The sequence below is a fragment of the Carcharodon carcharias genome, chromosome 6, assembly GCF_017639515.1.
Source record: "Carcharodon carcharias isolate sCarCar2 chromosome 6, sCarCar2.pri, whole genome shotgun sequence".
Lineage (NCBI taxonomy): Eukaryota > Metazoa > Chordata > Chondrichthyes > Lamniformes > Lamnidae > Carcharodon > Carcharodon carcharias.
In genome coordinates this window covers 112,474,497-112,491,261 of record NC_054472.1, presented here as the reverse complement: position 1 = coordinate 112,491,261, position 16,765 = coordinate 112,474,497, and the positions used below count along the sequence as shown (strand labels likewise).

Genomic DNA, 16,765 nt, shown 5'->3' with positions numbered 1-16,765 from the left:
ATATCAAGGTGCTGAATCCCTTGAAAGATGCCCCTCTGGAAATCCTGGCATATAAGAGGCAAAGAGAAGGTGAAGCCATGGGATTCCACTAAGCTCAGGCCTAGTCCTGTCTTGCTGTTATGTCTTTTCTTCCTTCACACTCACAGCCACATAAACGTACATATAAACATCAAAGTAACATTCATACATCTGTTCTATCTTTGTCATTTAGGGTTTGGAATAGCTTATCAGCCCACCTTGGCTCAGTACAGCAATCCATTACATCATATCCTCTCATTATTTATAAGCTGTTCAAATTCTGGAGATGCAGTTATTAACCATGATGAGGTATCGCCTGGTGAGTCACGGTATACCGGTGAAGAGGAACAAACTGTGCTGGCAGAGAAGTGTCAGTAATTATCATCAATAATCAATAATCTTCCGTACTGATCATACTTTTAGCACTCCTCAAAGCTTATTTTTCACTGTAATAATAATAAAAATAAAGTGCTGAATTTGGGCAAGAATTTCATGCTGCTGCTGTTCTTCGGGGGAAGAAAATAAAATTACTAGTTATACTGATAAAGTTATACTAGCCTGGACTGAGTCAGAGATAATTTGTTGAAGGCTCTGGTGACCAGGATTGCCACTTGCCCTGCATATCTTTGGCTGCAGGAGCTTACAGCAGATTACAGCTTTGAAAGCTTAGCAACTGGCTCTCTGTTCATGAGCAGTTTATTAAAGTAGTTGTTCTTGATCTTTGGCAGGCTGGTGCTAAGACATGCAGAGATGGTAGGTCGTATAACGGCTAACGTACCAGTTATAACTTAGGTACCTACAGATCTCCCAGGCGTGTCTTCCTTACATCCGAACATACAAACTAGGAGTAGGCCACTAGGCTCTTCAAGTCTGCTCCACCATTCAATAAAATCATGGCTGATATGATTGTAACCTCCCGCCTACCCCCGATAACCTATCATCCCCTTGTTAACTAAGAATCCACCTAGCTCTGCCTTAAAAATATTCAAAGACCCTGCTTCCACTGCCTTTTGAGGAAGAGTTCCAAGGACTCATGACCCTCTAAAAGAAAAAAATTCTCTTCATCTCTGTCTTAAATGAGTGACCCCTTATTTTTAAACCATGACCCCTAGTTCAAGGTTCTCCCACAAGAGGAAACATCCTCTCCACATCCACCCTGTCAAAACCCCTCAGGATCTTAAAAGTTTCAATGAAATTGCCTCCTACTCTTCCAAACTCCAGTGGATATAAGCCCAACCTGTCCAACCTTTCCTCATAGGACAACCTGCCCATTCCTGCTTTTAGCTTAGTAAACCTTCTCTGAACTGCTTCTCATGCATTTACGTCTTTCCTCAAATAAGGAGACCAGTACACAATACTCCAGATGTGCCCTGTACAACTGAAGCATAACCCCCTCCTTTTGAATCAATTCCCCTCACAATACACAATAACATTCTATTAGCTTTCCTAATTACTTGCTGTACCTACATACTAACCTTTTGTGATTCATGCACTTGGACGCCCAGATCCTTCTGAATTGCAGAGTTCTACAATCTCTCACCATTTAGATGAGCTTCTTTTTTATTCTTCCTGCCAAAATGGACAAGTTCACATTTTCCCACATTATACTCCATTTGCCAGTACTTTGCCCACTCATTTAACCTACCTATGTCACTTTTGGGCTTCCTTGTCCTCCACAAAACTTACTTTCCTGCCTATATTTGTGTCATCAGCAAATTTAGCAACCATACCATCTTTCCCTCCATCAAAGTCATTTATATAAATTGTAAAAAGTTGAGGCCCCAGCACTGATCCCTGTGGCACACTACTTGTCACTTCCTGCCAACCAGAAAAAGACCCATTTATGCCAACTCTCTTCTTCCTGTTAGCTAGCCTATCTTCTATCCATGCCAATATATTACCCCTACACCATGATCTTTTATTTTCTGCAATAATCTTTGATGGGGCACCTTATCAAATGCCTTTTGAAAATCTAAGTGCAGTACATCCACCGGTTCCCCTTTATCCACAGCACATGTGAATCCTTCAAAGAACTCCAATAAAGTGGTTAAACATGATTTCCCTTTCGCAAAACAATGTTGACTCTGCCTGATTGCCATAAGCTTTTCTAAGTGCTTTGCCATAACACCTTTAATAATAGCTTCTAACATTTTCCCTATGACAGATGTTAAGCTAACTGGCCTGTAGTTTCCTGCTTTCTGTCTCCCTTTTTGAATAAAAAAATTACATTTGCTATTTTCCAATTTAATGGAACCTTCCCCAAATCTAGGAAATTTTGGAAAATCAAAATCAACGCACAAACTATTTCACTAGCCACTTTCAAAATCCTAGAATGAAGTCCATCAGAACCTTGGGATTTGTCAGCCCGCAGCTCCAACAATTTGCTCAATACCACTCCTCTGGTGAATGTAATTTTCCTGAGTTCCTCCCTCTGTTCCACTTCCTGATTTACAGCTATTTTTGGGATATTGCTTGTATCTTCTGTCATGAAAACCGATGCAAAATATCTGTTCAATTTATCTGCCATCTCCTTACGTTCCATTATTAATTCCCCAGACACACTCTCTATAGGACCAATGCTCACTTTATTAATGTTTTCTTATTTAAATATCAATAGAAACTCTTTATATAGCTTTCTCTTTTATTCCAATTTTTCCCTCGTTATTAATCTTTTTGTCATTCTCTGCTGTTCTTTATATTTCATGCAATCGTCTGACCTGCCATCGATCTTTGTGCAATTATATGCTTTTTCTTTAAGTTTGATACTATCTTTAACTTTTTTAGTTAACCACGGATGGTGGGTTCTCCCCTTGAAAGTTTTCTTTCTCATTGGAACGTATATATTCTGAGTATTCTGAAATATTCCTTTAAAGTTCTGACACTGCATTTCTATGGACCTATCCCTCAACCTCATTTGCCAGTTCACCCTAGCTAGCTCTGCTTTCATACCCTCAGAATTGCCTTATTTAAGTGTAAAATATTAGTCCAGGATCCACTCTTCTCTCCCTCAAACTGAATGTAAAATTCATCGCTGCTACATAAGGGTGCTTTCACTATGAGGTTATTAATCCCATCTTGTTGCACAGTGCCAAGTCCAGTATAGTCTGCTCTTTGGTTGGCTCCAGGATGTGCTGTTCCAAGAAACGATCCTGAAAACATTTCTTCAACTCCTTATCTAGACTATCTTTGCCCATCTGATTATTCCAGTCTAGCTGTAGATTAAAATTCCCCATGATTATCTCTGTACCTTTCTGACAAGCTCCCTTATACTTATAATCTCCCTTATCCCTCCTAATTTCTTCCTTATACTCTGTCCTATGGTGTAGATACAATTAGGGGGCCTGTACACCACTCCCACAAGTGACTTTTTGCCTTTATTGTTTTTCAGCTCAACCCAAACTGCTTCTGCATTCTGGTTTCCTGATCTTAGGTCATTCCTCTCTAATGCGCCAACATCATCATTAATTAACAGAGCCACCTCTCCACCTTTTCTTCGCTTCTGTTCTAAATGTCACCTACCCTTCAGCATTCAACTCCCAGTCTGTGTCCTCCTGCAGCCATGTCTCTGTAATAGCTATCAGGTTGTACTTATTTATTTCTATTTGCGCTATCAGTTCATCTGTTTTGTTTCATCTTCTTCCATTTGAACCACTACATAAGAGGCTGTTTGGAGTGCATTTAATTTAATTTTCATCATTCACTTTACCCTCACTTGCAGGCTGCTACAGGACTTATAATGTTTTGTAGCTGTGGTACTGGAAGTATTATTTTACCTGTATTATTTTCTTCCATTTGTCCTTGTTTTGCTACAGTCCTGCAAATGCTTCACTTTCAGTCTACTTTCAAGTGACTTTGCCTGCAAAAGGATGTTTAAAACAAACTTGCTATAAGTAAATAAAAAATATGCTCCCCAAAAATTATTCCATGCATACATTATTGATAAAAGTTCAATCTAGAATGCAGTGACTGAAGGGGTGATAGAAGCAGATTCAATAGTAACTTTCAAAAGGGAATACGATAAATGTTTGATAAAGAAAAAATGCAGGCTATGGGGAAAGAACATGGCAGTGGGACTAATTGGATAGCTCTTTCAATGGTCTTCATTGTGGTGTTAAAGGCACTATGTAAATATAAGTTGTTGTTATTATGCCTCCTGAACTATTAATGAAATTAATACAACATGCAGCTGGTCAGCAAATTGCAGGCAGAAGAATTGTCTAATCTCTACTGGCCTATTGAAGGCACAAACCAGTCTGCCTTTTGTAATATTAATCACATTTTGCTTTGTTAATCAATTGAATGATCCATTCACTTTTCTATGCCACCACAGCAAAATGTTTCTATTTACAATATTTGTCATGCTGATTTATCTTAAGGTTCTAAGCACAATTTATTCCATTTGTGTACTGGATGGAATTGCTACTACAACAGAAAAAGATTTCATGCAATGATGTTCATGCAATTTGTGGTGGAATGAATATTGTATGTACAGTTGCTTCTTAGCCAGAGTCTTGTCATTGACTGATTCATTTTATCATAATCTTATAGAAGGTTTAAGATGGACCTAAAATCTTTGAGGATGGGTGATGGTGGTTATGGACTATAACCTTACATGCACAAATGCTTTCTGAAGCATATCAGCCAGCAGCATAATAGCCATCAGTGCACTAAAGATGTGCATCAGATGCCTGCATTGAACCATGAGAGCATTACTGTGCAATTCTCAAATAGTGTGGCAGATTTTTGTGACATCCTGTGCATCACACAACATTATTAGTTGCTGGATTGCAGTATGCTTTTTAGAGGACATACAAAAAATTTAGACACAAATGGCTTCAAAGTTTGACAGGTATTATTCATTATCCTCCAGAAAATAAAAAGGCCATTATTGTTGTTACATTTAGGCATTCCACATAAGTTTAGCATCAATGGCCATGTCTGGAAGAAGACCTCATCTTCTCAACAACACAGAGCATGGGGTAAATTTCCTTGCCACTTTTGGGACAGATAAACGGAGCAAGAAAATTTTTGTGACAGCAAAGTCAAGCGTGAGTTGTTTCTGCCTGTTGTCCACCATTAAATTGCTTCCCCCGAGATACCTTGCTCTTTTTAGCTCTTTCTGCAATCTAAATGCCACCGCTGCGTCCCTAAGTTTCAAGTGTCCATATGTTATTGAATGGTAGTGAAGGACAATGATGTTGCAGCTCCAGGTTTTCTGCTTTTACAACTGTAATGCACGCACTATAACTTAGGCTGAGTTATAGGGTGCATCATCAGCTAAGACAGGTGAAGTGAAGAGATTCTGAGCCTAAATAGTCTTAAGTGTTTGACTAGAATTTCTGCAGCTTGGAAATATATGTTCTGGTAATATTTTTGTCATTCTGACAATTCAAATCTGGACTTGCTAATTAGCCCCTCTGTCAAGGTCAGATCACCAGCCATTTTAATTTTGTCACACTCACCAATCTGCAAAGATGGCTTCTGAAAAGTAGGTATGGTATTCCCTATGGGTAAACAGTGTATACCATTTTCATGAGCAGGAACAGTACAGGATTAAGAAAAGGGGAGTCATACTGTTATACAGTACTGTTATATTATTCATAAAGAACTAGGAACTGATTATTATGGGTATTCACATCCAGGGTGTCATATATACTGCTGTACTGCAGTCAAATGCTGAGCAACAATGTATCAGACCATCAGTCCACGAGCCATATAGAGAGCAGCAAGATATATACTCAGTGAAGCTCAGGCATTTTAAAATGTGATTATTTCTAATTTATGGGAACCAGAAGACATAACATGATGGAAGTGGATGTCTGTGAGTAAAAAACCCAAACATTTTAAATGAATTTAATGCTGAATTACATTGAAAAAACAACCCAACTAATGCAGAGAGAGAAAAACTGAGTGAATCGTGCAAAACTAAAACGGCCACCACAGCAATAAACACACAGCTCCAGTCCATGATGGATTGAGAGGCTGATAATATCGTAGAGGCACCTGAAAAGTTTAAGCAAAAGTGTGGATTAATATTCAGTAGCTTTCTAAAAGACACTAGTGAAGAGTAAAGGGTCAGCTACATCCTGTTGTGAGCAGGAAAGGATTACATTTGTTTAATAGCAGGAAGCTGAGTGATGACGACTGCAAAAACCCAGACAAAATTTTGAAAAATTCAGCACACATTCCCAGCCAGAGTCAAATCAATGGATCTACCAATATGAATTTAAAGGTCTAAGGCAGGAATCAGGGGAGCCTGTTGAGAATTTCAAAACAAGATTGAAAAATGCAGCCAGAAAATATAAATTTAGGGACACAGATGAAAGGCTGCTAGATCAGCTTATTTGAGGCTTTTCACACCCTGAAGTTCTAAAACAAATTGATTGGAAAGCACAAGCTTAAAATATTGTAGATACTGCCACAGAACATGAAGCCACAAGTAGACGGATGAAGACGCTGCCTTCCCAAATGGCTAGCTTTCAGTTAAGTCAAGGGAAAGACAACAGGGTTGATGCAGTGAAACAGCAAGAAAAAAATGCACACAAGACAAAGATGTGCAGGAGCTGTGGACGACCACATTGTTGTAATATACCTTTAAGGGATATCAGCATGACATCACCGGAAAGGAAATGTGTCATGTGATTTGGTCTTAGTTTCACTTTGCTTTGAGCAGAGCACACACAATGTCTTCACGTTTTATGCCTATGGATAGCTGTTCTCATGTAAAAAAGTCTTAATAAATGAAACCACAATGTGTTTACCCAATCTCTTATAAGTGATTGGTGTCTTGTGTCTTGTACAATAGGTAAGCCCAAGATATTATATTATTTTAATAACACAACACATTTGAGTTTACAAAAAGAAGGAAATGTCCTGCATATAGATCAAACTACCGAACTTGTGGAAAGCTAAATCACTAAGTACAAATGTGCAGAACATAAACAAAGATAGTAAACAAGTTCTCAAAGTCAGAGCAAAGGGTGAATGAGAAGGAAAAGAAACCGAAACATCCGTAGCCTGGAAGATGACAATGAGCTTATGAAAACAATATACATAAATCTATTGGAGAAAATTCTGAAGAAGAGAATCTATCTCCACTTGGAGAGGCAAGGTTTGATCAGGGAAAGCCAGCTTGGCTTTGTCAGAGGGAGGTCATGCCTAACAAATTTGATTGAATTTTTTGAGGAGGTGACCAGGTGTGTAGATGAGGGGAGTGCAGTTGATGTAGTTTATATGTATTTCAGCAAAGCTTTTGACAAGGTCCGACATGGGAGACTTATAAAGAAGGCAAATGCAGATGGGATACAGGGTAATTTGATAAGGTGCATTCAAAATTGGTTTAGTTGTAGGAGACAGAGGGTGATGACAGAAGGATGCTTTAATAACTGGAAGCCAGTGTCCAGTGGCGTACCACAGGGATCTGTGCTCAGTCCCCTATTATTTGTCATTTATATAAATGACATAGATGATTATGTGGGGGATGGATTAGTAAGTTTGCAGATGACACAAAGATTGGCCGGGTGGTTAACAGTGAGGTTGAGTGTCTTGGGCTACAGGAAGATATGGACGGAATGGTCAAATGAGCAGATAAGTGGCAGATGGAATTTAACCCTGAAAAGTGTGAGGTGATACACTTTGGAAGGAGTAATTTGACAAGGAAGTATTCAATGAACGGCATGGCACTAGGAAGTTCTGAGGAACAAAGAGACCTTGGCGTGTGTGTCCACAGATCTCTGAAGGCGGAGGGGCATGTTAGTGGGGTGGTGAAAAAGGCATATGGGACACTTGCCTTTATCAATCGAGGCACAGATTACAAAAGTAGGGAGGTCATGTTGGATTGTATAGAACCTTGGTGAGGCCACAGCTGGAGTATTGTGTGCAGTTCTGGTCGCTACATTATAGAAAGGATGTGATTGCACTGGAGGGGGTGCAGAGGAGATTCACCAGGATGTTGCCTGGGATGAAACATTTAAGTTATGAAGAGAGGTTGGATAGACTTGGGTTGTTTTCGTTGGAGCAGAGAAGACTGAGGGGCAACCTGATCGAGGTGTACAAGATTATGAGGGGCTTGGACAGGGTGGATAGGGAGCAGCTGTTCCCATTAGTTGAAGGGTCAGCCACAAGGGGGCATAAGTTCAAGGTGAGGAGCAGGAGGTTTGGGGGATGTGAGGAAAAACTTTTTTACCTGGAGGGTGGTGATGGTCTGGAATGCGCTGCCTGGGAGGGTGGTGGAGGCGGGTTGCCTCACATCCTTTAAAAAGTACCTGGATGAGCACTTGGCACGTCATAACATTCAAGGCTATGGGCCAAGTGCTGGTAAATGGGATTAGGTACGTAGTTCAGGTGTTTCTCACGTGTCAGTGCAGACTCGATGGGCCGAAGGGCCTCTTCTGCACTGTGTGATTCTGTGATAAGAACTATACAATTGCATGAAATGGTGGGATGTGATAGTTCCCGGAGAAAATAAATTTTCACTATCATTCCGATCAGGACGAGTGTGAGAAATAAGCCCCCAATCCCATCTCTGATGCTGAAACTTGATACCAGAGCATTGAGTAACATTATCCCACTCAGGCTCTAGCAGAAGATGTTCCTGAAAATTTGAAAGAAAATGGTTACCCAAGGAAAGGTACTCTGAAATCGAACAACGTCATGCTAAAGGCACACAGGGAAGCAGCTAGGAACAACACAAATCAGAGCGACACACAAAGAAAAAGATATTAACTGTATGTTCTATGTTACTGAAACAGATGGGCTTTCTATCCTGGGGTTGAGCTGTTGCGAAGAGCAGCAGCTTCTCTCAGTGAACCATGAAGGAGATGATATTGAAGGTCAATGGTAGTATACCCATTGAAAAGCACCCTCTGATTAGAAGCAAGGAAGATCTTGTGCGAATGTACCCAGAGTGTTTTGATGAGTCAAAAACCGAAAGTGCTGGAAAAACTCAGCAGGTCTGGCAGCATCTGTGAGGAGAGAAACAGAGTTATCGTTTCAAGTCGAATATTATTCTTCTTCGCAACCTGTTTTGATAAGACGATGCTTTGAAGATTTTGAGTATCACATCACTATTGATCCAGAGAAGAAATCAATGATTCATCCCCCACAAAGAGTACCAATAGAACTAAAAGGAAAGCTTGAAAGAGAAATACAAGAGATAGAAGAAAAAAAGTGATTGTCAGAGTTACAGAGCATACAGATTGTGTAAATTCCATTGTGGTGAGACAGAAGCTAAATGGACAGTTACGAATTTGTCTGGATCCCAAAGATCTTAATCAGGCTATAAAGAGGAATCATTACCCTATTCCAACACTGGAAGAGATCACACCAGCACTGGTAGATGAAAAAATTTTCAGCAAGCTTGAAGCCAGAAATGACTACTGCAACGTGAAGCTTGACGCAGAATCTTTCCTGTTGACAACATTCAACACACCCTTCGGTCGGTACAAACTTCTGTGTCTACCTTTTGGCCTTAAAGTGAGTCAGGATGTGTTCCACCATAAAGTGGTCAAGACATATTAAGGATGTAAAGAAGCAGATCTATCGAGTTGATGAGAAAGATCATGAAAACCATTTAATTGAAGCCATGGAGAGAAGCAGGAAAGCTGGGACCAAGTTAAATGCAGACCAATGTATTGTGAAGGTGACAGAATGCCAATTCTTCGGAATGGTGTAGACACCTGCCAGAGTCACGCCATGTCCTAAAAACGTCACAGCCATCTCAAGTGACAAGAAAGAGCTGAGACATTTCCTTGGTTTGATCCAATATCTGAGTTCTTTCATACCTCACAGTCAGAACATGCAGCAAACCTATGAGAGCTGATAAGAGGTGTTGAGTATCAGTGGTCAGATTCACATGAGAGAGCTTCAACAAACCCAAAGTAGTAGTATGCAAAGAGACAAGTCTGTCATACTACCACAGAAGGAAACCTGTCACTCTGCAAGTAGATGCTTCTACATAAGAACTGGGAGCAAGCCCGGCACGAGGGGGAAAATCAATAGCATTCACATCCAAAGCTCTAGCATCAGCTGAGACCTGACATTCCAACAAGAAAGTGAGCTGTTGGTAGTTGTGAATGATTGTGAGAAATTCCACACATATCTCTATTGGAGAAGCTCTTGTGGAGAATGATCATTGTCCACTGGAGCAGATCTACAAGAAAAATCTGTGTAGAGATCCAACAACACTGCGGAGGTTATTCTTGAGGATTCAGAGTTACAATTTCACTCTGAAATACAAGCCAGAAAGAGAAATGGTTCTTTAATTAAAACAGAAACTGCTGGAAATACTCAGCAGGTCTGGCAACATCTGTGGAGGAAGAAGAGATAACATTCAACTCAAAACATTAACTCTGTTTCTTTCTCCACAGATGCTGCCAGACCTGCTGAGTATTTCCAGCACTTTCTATTTTTTATTTCAGATTTCAAGCATTCACAGTATTTTGCTTTTATTTTACAACAATTTGTCCTATCTCAGGTGTCACCACAGGAGAAACATGAGATGAAAGATCTCGGTATAAAGTTCCATCACCTAGTGAATGTAACACCACCAAAAGCTAGTCAGATTAGAGACGAGGCAAGTAAAATTAAGGTTACAGATGCTCCCCCAGCAAGTGATCCAGGGATGGCCTGATAAGATACAGCAAACACAGCCAGCAATATGGCAGTAGTGATCTATCAGTGATGACATCTCAGTCAAAAATGGTGTTCTGCTAATGTCATGCGATAAATATCCTTGTAAATACGAAATGTGCAGAAAAGTTAAAGGGGGAGGAATGTAGTAATTATGGTTTTGGGAAATGTAGGGCTGTAGCTTTAAGAATAATCCTGTGTTGTAAGATCACATGATCTGTGTAAACCAATGTGTTAACACCGCGGGGCACCTCTACAGAGAAGAGTTCTTGTTTAGTTATGGAGTTTGATGCATGCATGTAGTTGCTGCTGTTGTTTTGTAAATAAAGTTAACTGTTTCCACTAAGAAAAGTTGTCTGAAGATCAACTCTATAAAAGCAAGTGTCGACCTCGGTTCGAGGGATTGCTAGAGAGAGAGACAGGGAGAGAGAGAGAGAGCTAGGAAGCTGTCCCTGACACTCATTTTATGGCAGTGACTCATTTCAGACAGTCATGGGGACCTCTGCAATATCAGCCAGACTGCAATTTGGACAATACATTTACAAGGCCATTGACGCACTTTACAGGAGAGCTGAGAGATTCATCACCTTTGCTATCACAGCAAGACAGTGCTAAGACAGAGCCATTGAGTTCCATATGCTTTCAATTTTCTCAAGGCCCAGGGTGCAACTGATGACACCCACAATCCTTTGTGTGCTTTCAAAAAACATTTCTCAGCCACCTTCAAAGGGTAGGGCTTTTACTCTCTCACTGTACAGACTGTGCATGAGAACATGCAGAGATTCTCTATATTAGTGGCTAATATGGTGAATGTTGCCATGGTGACATTCAATTATTGAAATTCAACAATCCTTTAATGTTTCAGAGAAAAAATTAAGAAAGGGTGGCTTCTGGATGACAAACCCTATTGTTACTCCCATGGATAATGACTCCACCACTATATAGTATGCTCCAGATCATGGATTATGAACATTTTCAGCCTCCCGCACCCTTTTCAATTCTACTATTCTCAAAGGACTGGAATTTGACATTGCTGGTGAGGAGGCTTTGCCTCCCTAGGAACAAGTCCTAAATGGAGATGGTATGGCAGGGAATCATGCTGACCAACACGCAGGACACTCTACATATATGCTATTATGGTTTATTAAAATCCTAGTGGAGGAAAACATACTGCTGATTGAAAATGTCATACGCTTCTCTTTGCTGAAATTCTAGGAACAACACTGAAACCATTCTTTTTTTTAACATACGCAAAAGTGTAGAACCATGTTTTGCCAATCTCCAACAGATATTGTTACTATTCTGAAAAATTATTTTGGTGTGATTACTTCAGATATCACTTAACAATGTGTTGCATTGATGAAACGACTTGTAAATGTGGCCCGTTACATTGTTAAAAAATGTGTTCACATATTAAAGGTTTTGGAACTGGATTAGATAAATAATTTTACAAAGTGTTGACTCACAGTAGAATAAGTAATCTGAATCTAGAATCTGACACGTGACAAGAAAATGTTTGGCATTACGCTCTATCTACAATACTACTGGTTATTGCAGCAAAATAAAAGATACCTTTAGTGCATCTGTCTGACATTTCCTGAAGCCTATTTGTCTCTACAGTATAGTTCTAGCAAAAACAAATCAATTAAGGTCACTGGAAAGACAAGGCAGAGCTTTGTTATCAAGCATAATCTTTTGCAAAACAGCACCAAACAATTCCTTTACTTGTCAGATCTTAATTTTCTGGAGAACTGGGAACTAGAATTAACTTACTGTTCTGTATGGATAAACACTCAAATTAGTGTGGTAAGAACCATCTGCTTTTACCTCTAGACTTTCAACAATATTCCTTCAAAGGAAAGAAAGTAATGCGAGAGAACACATTCAATTGTAATGACCACAATGAGCTTACTCCCATCAAGGGGCCATCTAGTGTTCAGCAAACAACATGGAAATATCACACATATTACTTATCATCGGGCGTTCCATATCTTTCAATTAATGCTTTTGTCTGTAATTGTTCATGTGTAGCTGTCAACTTTAGAGCCTAGCCCCAAATTTCAGATGGTTTGTAGGGGATGGATAGATTGATCTGTATAGCTGAAATCTGCATCAATCATGTGTGGCTGCAAACTTTAAAATGGTACTCAGGCAGGCTCACAAACACGAAGGAAGATTATTTTGACAGATCAAATGGAGACAAATAGTGTGGACAATAAGGTCACCAGGATTCTAGTCATGACCAAGAAGTTAATGAGCATCACATGGATGAAATAAATGTTTACTAATATAAGCATACTTTCTGAGAAACTTTTCTATCTAAACAAAACACATGATTCAGAACATTGATTTAAGGGTGTTCTTGGATTCTTAGATACTAGTTGCTGGGGACAATCAACATATTGTACTTAAATAGAAAACCTGAGTGCAGAAAGCAGAGGAGTAAAATATCCAACTTCCATAACATGATGCCTTTTTATTTATGTATCAATTTAGGAAAAGCACAGGCACAAAATCATTCCTGTATGAGCCCTAGTTTTTATCTAAAAATGTCTGCATTTACGTGTGCCACTTAGAAAACAAAACTGTTGAGTAAAACATCCTGTTGGAGCTAACCAGCAACAGATGAAATACTTGTCCTGAGACAAATTATTCCTGAGGGGTTAATTTGCAGCAAATATATAACTGCAATTTTTTCTCATTTTAAAATAAGATAGCATAATATAGGTACTCATGAAAATACCCAATACAACACTGTAAATGGAAACATTTACCAAATAAAGGAAATATTGTGACTTATAAATGAAGAACTACCATTGCTGGAACCAACAGATAATGTGCCAGCAATGGGCAGACACTTCCTGATGGGTTTAATAGTTGACACCACAGCCTGTGCCTTTAGACATAAACTAGTCCTTCTTCATTTATTATGATACATTCCCAAACTATCTTGCAATTAACTGTGCAGAACAAAGAACTGGAATGTTAAAGGCAGATGCATTAAACATTGATACATAACACAAAATCAATTTTATCTTTTTTTTCAGGATCTGAATCAAACAATATTGGTGAGCTGAACGGTTGTGATAAAGAATTAAAAGAAGGTCCAAGATCCTCACCAAGTCCCATTAAAACACCAGATCAGCATCTGAAAAGACTGAAAAGATCCACCTCAGGTATGTTTCACAAAAGTCTTCAAGCCATGGCAGGTTTATTCATTTTTGTTCAAATCTGCCAGTTATAAGACATTAAACCAAAATTTAAACCACCCCTTTATTTAATTCCCAGAATGAAAAAACAGTTCGGACCAGCACTCTTATTTCCCAGTCTTTACTGGTGTTCCATTTTAAGATATACAAGACCAGTTCAGACGACTATTCTTATTTCCCAGTTTTTACTGCTTTTTCATTCTGGGCTAAAAAGCATTGGGACAGATTTTGCTGTGAAAGACATTTGTTCAACTTACACTCACCCATAAATTTTCTGAGGGCTGTTGCATGGCAAGTTGTTGCCAGCCAAACATCCAAAAAATGCAACGCCCTCTACAGGGAAAATGGGACCTGTGTGAACAGGGCAAGTAACTGTGTATCTCCTTAACCAATCCGATTGAAGAATTGTTAATGATCAGTGCACAGTCTGAATCAAGAACTGTAGTTAGAATACTGAACTCAATATCAGGCACAGAAAGTAAAATAAAGAGAAGGAAAGAAAGGTTGGATTAAAAAAGAGAAATAAAAGTGGTAGGAAGAAAAAGTTTTTAAAAATTATATTTTTAAAAATCTTCAATAATAATTAAAAGTTGAACATTTGCACAAATTAATTTACAGTGCCAGAGAGGCTGTTTGGTAGTAATTAAGACTTACCATGCTGTTAAAAGGGTGCTCAGACTGGAATGAAGAAGTTTTTGAGGCACGTTTAATCCATATCTCTGATGATTGTATCGAAATCATGCTGTTGAATATATTTCAATGGTGAGTTGCAGTTTTCACACAGTTTACAGAGAGCAATGTATCTTAGGCAACAACTTCTGAATTTTTATATGTGCTAGAAGTTTTCTTTATTCATTCATGGGATATGGATTGCACTGGCAAAGCCTGCATTTATTGCCCATCTCTAATTGCCCTTGAACTGGTGGTAGTGAACCTTCTTCTTGAACCATTACCATCCTTTTAGGGAAGGTACACCCTCAGTGCTGTAAGGTAGGAAGCTCTAGCACTCTGATACAGTGACGATGAAGCAACAAAGATATAGTTCCAAGTCAGGATGGTGTATGGCTTTGAGGGGAACTTGCAGGTGGTGGTATTCTCATGCATCTGCTGCCCTTGTCCCTCTATGTGGTAAGGTGCCTTCAAAGGAGGCTTGGTGAGTTGCTGTAGTGGGTTTTATAGATGGTGCACTCTGCTGCCACTGTGTGTCAGTGGTGGAGGGAGTGAATGTTTAAAGTGGTGGATAGGTTGCCAGTCAAATGGGCTGCTTTGTCCTGGATGTCGAGCTTCCTGAATGTTGTTGGATCTGCATTTATCCAGGCAGGTGGAGAGTATTCCATCACAGTCCTGGCTTTTTTTTGGATATAGTCTGGTTTTGGGGAGTTAGGACATGAGCTACCTGCTACAGAATTCCAAGCCTTTGATCTGTTCTCGAAGCCACAGTATTTATATGGCTGGTCCAGTTCAGTTTCTGGTCAATGCTAACTCCTAGGATGCTGATGGTGGGGATTCAGAATGCCTTTGAATGTCAAGGTGAGATTGTTAGATTTTCTCTTGTTGGAGGTGGTCATTGCCTGGCACTTGTGTGATATGGATGTTACTTGCCACTTATCAGTCCAAGCCTGAATATTGTCCAGGCATTTTCACTGAAATTGACACCCAGGCTGAATAATAAAGAGGGGAAGCAGCAGGGCTCACCAATTTTAAAGGCTGTGTCCTGAAAGTTGGTCTGATAAGGCTGCTTTTGTAGGTGTTGTGGGATGATAATATTAAGAGTGTAATGGCAGCCAGGTCAACTGGGCTGAGCAGAGCACTGCCTTGAAGGGCACAAGCAAACATGGGTTCCACTTATTCAGTAGTCAGCTGAACCATGGAAGAGGAGCAGCAGAGTGAGCAGTACGTCCTGCCTCACGTATCAGAGCACAGCAAAAAGGTCAGCTAAGGGGCAGGAGGCAGAAGAACATGTATCCCTCACCAGATGCTACATATGGACACGGACTGTTTCAATAACTAAGCAGTCGCGAATGGGACTGAACATTGTACGAATCAGCAAACATCCCCAATTCCTAGCCACAAACGCTACCAGCTCCTTTCCGGCTACAGCAGTGGACAATTGTGGAATATCGTAATCAACCTCAGATATCTGGCCTGCCTGCAAGGATTTCTGTTTACAGCACGTTCACACTAGATGCAACAGTCAGGTCCAGATGGCTGAAGATTTTGCTTCATTTACAGGACTCACTCAGGTCTAGGGGGTAGTAGAGCTCACCAATGTGGACATTAAGACCCTATTGGAGCAGGTAGGAGCATTTATCTAGAGGAAGGACTTTCATTCCCTGAACATTCAGCTCGTTTGCAATCACCACAAGAGATTCCTGCAAGTATGTGTAAGGTTCACTGGCAGTTGACATGATGCTCTCTCATCTTGAGATGGTTGCAGATTCTTGAACTTTTCATGTCCCCACTCCCACCCCACTCCCCCACCCCTAACATAGCTCTGACAAAGGGGATGCCCATGGCCACAACCTCTGGATAATGGAACCTGTGAGGGCACCACCACAGAATGTCCCACCTGATCTTTCAGGCAGGAGGCAGCCCAGAGTTGGGGGTTGATGCTGGCAGTGCTGGGGGAGCTGATTTCGTGGGGCATCTACCTGCCTCAGCCCTTTCAGGGCACACCTGCACTAGGCTGCTATCCCAAAACAGGAGAGGATCTGCCTGTGCTTCGATGCCTCTGTGTCTTAGCTACAACAGAACTGTCAATGCTCCTGAGCATTGTAGCCACATCATTGAGGCCATTTCCCTGCTTCTGCATTGGCCTGGCTAATGAGCCTCCATGAGGATGGCCACGCATAGGCTCTTTCATCTTCTGCCCTTGGTAGTGTACTCCGCTGGATAAACATGTATCTCCC

The 16,765-nt window shown here is 40.3% G+C and overlaps 1 long non-coding RNA gene across 1 annotated transcript; it reads right to left on the bottom strand.

Moving 5' to 3' along the window:
* Positions 1 to 261: 261 nt before the first annotated feature.
* LOC121278696 lies at positions 262 to 12,488 on the bottom strand. The gene is made up of 3 exons (XR_005943263.1): positions 12,421 to 12,488; positions 3,792 to 3,874; positions 262 to 370 (listed from the first exon to the last, which is right to left on the bottom strand). It is a non-coding gene; the product is annotated as an uncharacterized LOC121278696 (long non-coding RNA).
* Positions 12,489 to 16,765: the final 4,277 nt, after the last annotated feature.